The sequence below is a fragment of the Anomaloglossus baeobatrachus genome, chromosome 3 (assembly GCF_048569485.1).
Source record: "Anomaloglossus baeobatrachus isolate aAnoBae1 chromosome 3, aAnoBae1.hap1, whole genome shotgun sequence".
Classification (NCBI taxonomy): domain Eukaryota; kingdom Metazoa; phylum Chordata; class Amphibia; order Anura; family Aromobatidae; genus Anomaloglossus; species Anomaloglossus baeobatrachus.
In genome coordinates this window covers 97,430,965-97,437,128 of record NC_134355.1, presented here as the reverse complement: position 1 = coordinate 97,437,128, position 6,164 = coordinate 97,430,965, and positions in this window count along the sequence as shown.

Below are 6,164 nucleotides of genomic sequence, written 5' to 3'. Positions count from 1 at the left end.
CCAATTACTAACCTTGGGCTTGATGACAGCAGTGATTTTTTGACAAACCCCCACTGTCATTAACCCCTTATATGACTTTGATTGCCACTGCACCAGAGCAATCAGGATGAGCCGGGTAGAGACGAAACTGTCGCATCCAATAGATGCGATATTTTTGCAGCGGCTGCACACTGCTATTTTTAAGCTGAGGAGGGCCCAATAACCATGAACCTCCCCAGCCTGAGAATACCAGCCCCCAGCTGTCTGCTTTACCTTGTCTGGGTATCAAAATTGGGGTGGAATCACGCGCCATTTTTTAAAATTATTTATTTAAATAATTTTAAGAAAACGCCGCCTGGGTAAAACATGTTTGATACACAGACAAGATAACGTGCACAGCTGGGGCTGCAGCCTGTAGACATCTACTTTACTTGTGCTGGGTATCAATATATGAGGGACTCTGTGCCATTTTTTTCAAATTATTTATTTATGTTAACAGTGCCCGTCCCGCCCCAGACAGCTACTGTGATGGCAACCAATCACAGACACTGGGAGTCTGACTGCAGCCAATCACAGATGCTGTCACAGAAGGTAGGTGGGGAAAGCAGTGCATATGTATGAGATCTAATGAGCAGACTCAGAAGTAATGTCACAGCCACGAAATCTTAGTAAGTATAATTCTCATGCTTTATAATCCACATAATACTCTGACAACATTATTCCTAGAAACCAAATACAAGTCAGAAATGCATCCAGGCATCTTCCTCATGCTGTTCACATTCAGTTTCAGCACTTTTCCATTCATTTCAGCATTTTTACAACCTTCCCAACCCTATTTCTAAGATCCTTCAGAAAATTATTCGAGTTTCCCATTGACTTGCATTGGGTTTGTTATTCATTATGAATATAGGAATAATAGATCTTATTAGGTTTGAATAAGCTGAACCCGAATATTTGACTATTCGCCCATCTCTATTGGTGTATTTTGTCATTATATCACTTCACTGTAAAGGGGCTGAACCAGGTAAAACGGTCTGCGTATAAAATTCAGAGACTCATGATCATCTTCTAAGGAATAACATCATATAATGTGCGGCTAATATTGGTATTAGCATTGAACTGATTGTAGCACCCAAGGGGTTAAGAGACCATTGGAGCAAAGTGATAATTTATTAAATGAAGTGCCACATTGATTTGTGTAATTCTTTATTTCCCATTTGTCTCATGCACAATGAACTGAGACAAAAGGAGTGTCTAGGGACTGTATGGCAGAATATACTATTAATTGTAAACTATACATGTCTCCATCTCTCCAGAGGGACAGTACAAGACCACAGCAGGCTATATGTGGTTGTATTATGGATTATATATAAACCTTTGTATACAAATGTGGCAGAATACATCAGAGTGAGTCCCTCAAGCCTCAAGCTAGAGAGTGCATGTACAGTGCTGGCCAAAAGTATTGGCACCCCTGCAATTCTGTCAGACAATACTCAGTTTCTTCTTGAAAATGATTGCAATCACAAATTCTTTGGTATTAATATCTCCATTTATTTTGTCTTCAATGAAAAAAAAAAATAATTGTCATAAAGCCAAATTGGATATAATTCCACACCAAACATAAAAAGGGGGTGGACAAAAGTATTGGCACTGTTTGAAAAATCATGTGATGCTTCTCTAATTTATGTAATTAACAGCACCTGTAACTTACCTGTGGCACCTAACAGGTGTTGGCAATAACTAAATCACACTTGCAGCCAGTTGATATGGATTAAAGTTGCCTCAGCCTCTGTCCTGTGTCCTTGTGTGTACCACATTGAGTATGGAGAAAAGAAAGAAGACCAAAGAACTGTCTGAGGACTTGAGAATCCAAATTGTGAGGATGCATATGCAATCTCAAGGCTACAAGTCCATCTACAAAGACCTGAAAGTTCCTGTGTCTACGATGCGCAGTGTCATCAAGAAGTTTAAAGCCCATGGCACTGTGGCTAACCTCCCTAAATGTGGAAGGAAAAGAAAAATTGACGAGAGATTGTGCGGATGGTGGATAAAGAACCTCGACTAACATCCAAACAAGTTCAAGCTGCCCTGCAGTCTGAGGGTACAACAGTGTCAACCCGTACTATCCGTCGGCATCTGAAAGAAAAGGGACTGTATGGTAGGATACCCAGGAAGACTCCACTTCTTACCCCGAGACATAAAAAAGCGAGGCTGGAGTTTGCCAAAACTTACCTGAGAAAGCCTAAAATGTTTTGGAAGAATGTTCTCTGGTCAGATGAGACAAAAGTAGAGGTTTTTGGGAAAAGCCAACAGCATAGAGTTTACAGGAAAAAAAAAGAGGCATTCAAAAAAAAACCACGGTCCCTACAGTCAAACATGGCGGAGGTTCCCTGATGTTTTGGGGTTGCCTCTGGCACTGGACTGCTTGACCGTGTGCATGGCATTATGAAGTCTGAAGACTACCAACAAATTTTGCAGCATAATGTAGAGCCCAGTGTGAGAAAGCTGGGTCTCCCTCAGAGGTCATGGGTCTTCCAGCAAGACAATGAGCCAAAACACACTTCAAAAAGCACTAGAACATGGTTTGAGAGAAAGCACTGGAGACTACTAAAGTGGCCAGCAATGAGTCCAGACCTGAATCCCATAGAACACCTGTGGAGAGATCTCAGAATGGCAGTTTGGAGAAGGCACCCTTCAAATCTCAGGGACCTGGAGCAGTTTGCCAAAGAAGAATGGTCTAAAATTCCAGCAGAGCATTGTAAGAAACACATTGATGGTTACCGGAAGCGGTTGTTCGCAGTTATTTTGGCTAAAGGTTGTGCAACCAAGTATGAGGCTAGGGGTGCCAATACTTTTGTCTGGCCCATTTTTGGAGTTTTGTGTGAAATGATCAATGATTTGATTTTTGTTTCATTGTCTTTTGTGTTTTTTCATTGCAAGCAAAATAAATGAAGATAATAATACCAAAGAATTTGTGATTGCAATCATTTTCAAGAAGAAACTGAGTATTATCTGACAGAATTGCAGGGGTGCCAATACTTTTGGCCAGCACTGTATATAACGACAGAGGTCCATCTTAAAGGAAATCTGTCACCAGGTTTTTGCTATTTAATCTGCAGATCTAGAAGTGCTCAGAATGCTAAGGACTGCAAAACCCCACCCACACCACTGATTGACAGCTTCCAGTGTACACTGCACATTGACAGTCAACGGCTAATCAGTGGAGGGGGCGGAGTTACACAAAGCAGTTGAATAGGAGACACAAGAGTAGTCCTGTAGAGATAATCTGCTACTGATAAAACAATGATTTAGTTGAAATAGTAACTCACATCTTAGTAAATTTCTCTTCAGTGAGGATGTAGATGAACTCTAGTACCACCTATTGGAGGTAGCAATCCTAAAAGTTAAAAGTGACCCTTTAATGAACCTTGAGATATGACTTAGGATTTAGGCCAGATCAGAACCTCAATTTGCAGACACAATGTTTCGGGGTGATTGCCCCTCGTCAGTGCAAAGCATGAGATCTGATCTGGCTGTGTAGCGCCCCTGAGACCATCAGAGAGCTACAATGTACTGCATCCCCACCGGGATGCAGGACCTACCCCCAGGGTACCCAGAAGACCAGTGCCGGTAACAACCAAACATTCCAGGTGATCCCTGTTTTTCCCCATAGACTGGTACCAGGCTAGGGTTGGACCTATGGATGGCCACTCAGAGTTGGAGCCAATCCAGTCCACTAAACGATCAGGTGGGAGGGGCAGACAGTGGACAGTCAGTAAGACAGTAGTCAGTCTGTAGTCGCAGTGAAAGAGAGTGGAAGCACTGACAGGAGTGTGACAGTGACCTGAGGGCCCAGGCGGTTGGTTGCAACTGGAGTACGGTGGAGCACTCCCAGAACTTCGCACCAATGAAGTACAGAGTCCTAGGTCAGGCAAAAGCTCCAGGCAGACCTGATAAAATCTGCACAGTGATGGGACCATCAAGGACCTCACTGATCTTGACGTTTGGGACACAGTGTGTTGTGAATACATTTGACTTAGATTCCAGTTTGAGGCTTCCTCTTGTGGTCAGTGCTGGTAGTGCACTTGACTTGCTGAATGGGAAACAGACATCTGAGAAGGAATGGCAATCAGGCCATTGGGACTGGGCTTATATAACTGAGTAGTTTCTTCCTGTTCCTTGGCGGTACGCAATGTATCTCCTGTGTGCTAAGGACATTCTGAAACCAGCCCTTTCTCTGTGTCTATCAGAACTCCTCTCAGATAAGTTGTTCTTTGTACCTCTGCTTATGGTTTTCACTTTCTTGTTATTTTGCCTGTGTGGAGTTCTTGGTGGAGTTGGATCATTCCCTACTGGGAGTGTCTGTGTACCTTGCTCCATGTTCTGCTATTTATTGCGTTTTGTCATGCTTGGTACTAAATTCAGTCCCTCCTCTATATAAGTGTTTTTCTTGGATCCCAGTAACACCAGAGTACTGATATAGTGAGGAGAACCTGTGTAGGCTCAGTATTTTTCAATATCAGGCATTCTGGTATTTACTAGGGATTTACGACTGCAGTCAGTGCTCTTTCCTATCCTTTCCTATGCACATAGTTTGGGCCTCATCTTTGCTGAATCTATTCTCTAGCTACGTATTGTGTTTTTCTATATCACCGTAGTCTTTACATGTGGGGGGCTATCTATATCTTTGGAGACTGCTCCGAGGCAGATTAGCTTTTCTAATATTTCTCTCTGTAAGAATATTTCGTTTTCTAGCTAAGTCGAGGCGACCAGGTCATCGTAGGCACGCCCCACGGCTACTTCTAGTTGTTTGTCAGTATTAGGTCTGCAGTCCGTTAAGGTTCTAGCCACTCTGGTTATTTTTTGGGTTTCCAAGTTTTCGTCCTTTTTCTGATCCTCCTCGGTCACTGAATCATAACAACAGTGGCAACGGGAGAACCGAGGACAGGACCAGAGACTCCAAACCCACAGGGTTCACGCTACCGTCATACGGACTGCTGTAAAAGTCAACCAGCAGGGGACCCCCAGTTGCTCCAAGCCACGGGGACCCAAAAACCAAAGACAGGTGCAGGGGAAAGAAGCCACCAGATCACTAAACCCGCACTGGGACTAAGGGGACTTGCGATTGGAACCAGCCTTCCCCGGGTGACCAGTACAACTGAAAGTGAGTAAAAGAACCAGATACTGCAACCAGTGTGTGGTCTACCTTCTTTCAACACCCATTTACATCACCTATCCTCTGGGTCCTGGCCCTGCTGGCGGAGGGTCGAACATCCAGGCTGCCATTAACACCAGCCCCAGTAGCAAGAACTGTGCAGCGGCGACTCCATCCCCATAGCCGCAAAACCACAAATGGCGTTACGTGTGAACTTTATTCCAGATCCCTAGTAAATATTCCCCTTATACAAAGCACCCAGGTGTCGATTCGTATTGAATCTTACAACTTTGTAATTCAATTTTTTTTCTCTATCTCGTTCCGTTTTCGAGATAAAAATGCTAACTCCGTTGTTTTCCACCAGGTGGTGCAATAGGTGGTTTCATTGCAGGGATCACCCAGACACGCTCCACGCAGAGTAGCACATGGTCCAGCCGGAATTAGCACACTACTGTTGTTTCCTGCATTAGTACCGAATGTTTTACCCTGCCTGACCATCTACATGACATCACGGCCATATGTAGAATAAAGCTCTGTATACGTACAATTATCGCAATTGCTGAAGAGAACTATACAACAGATATCACATTTGCAGGGGCTCTCCTGGCATACATATGTCCGTTTTCCTTACTAATATATACATACCAAAAGATAACTTACGCCTTACATGTGATAATATTCCAGTCTGACGAAGGCCCAACGGCCGAAACGTCGACTTTTTTGGACAAATGCATGTGTCATCTGTTATTTTTGATCAATAAAAATACCTGATTAAGCAACCTGTTTCTATTCTTGTGGGGTATACAGTGTGCCGGAGTTCCCTTTCCAAAAAGTTTCATTGCGTAGTGCTTGGCTACTTTACTATACCTAGACACCACTTCTATAACTATAGCTGCCGCCATTCTCAAGTTAATGGTGGTGGACAGGATATGGGTGGACACACTGTATAGCAAAAACCTGCTGACAAATTCGTTTTAATCATAATGATTGTAAGCACTGTACGGCACCTCAGCAGATGACCATGCCGTTA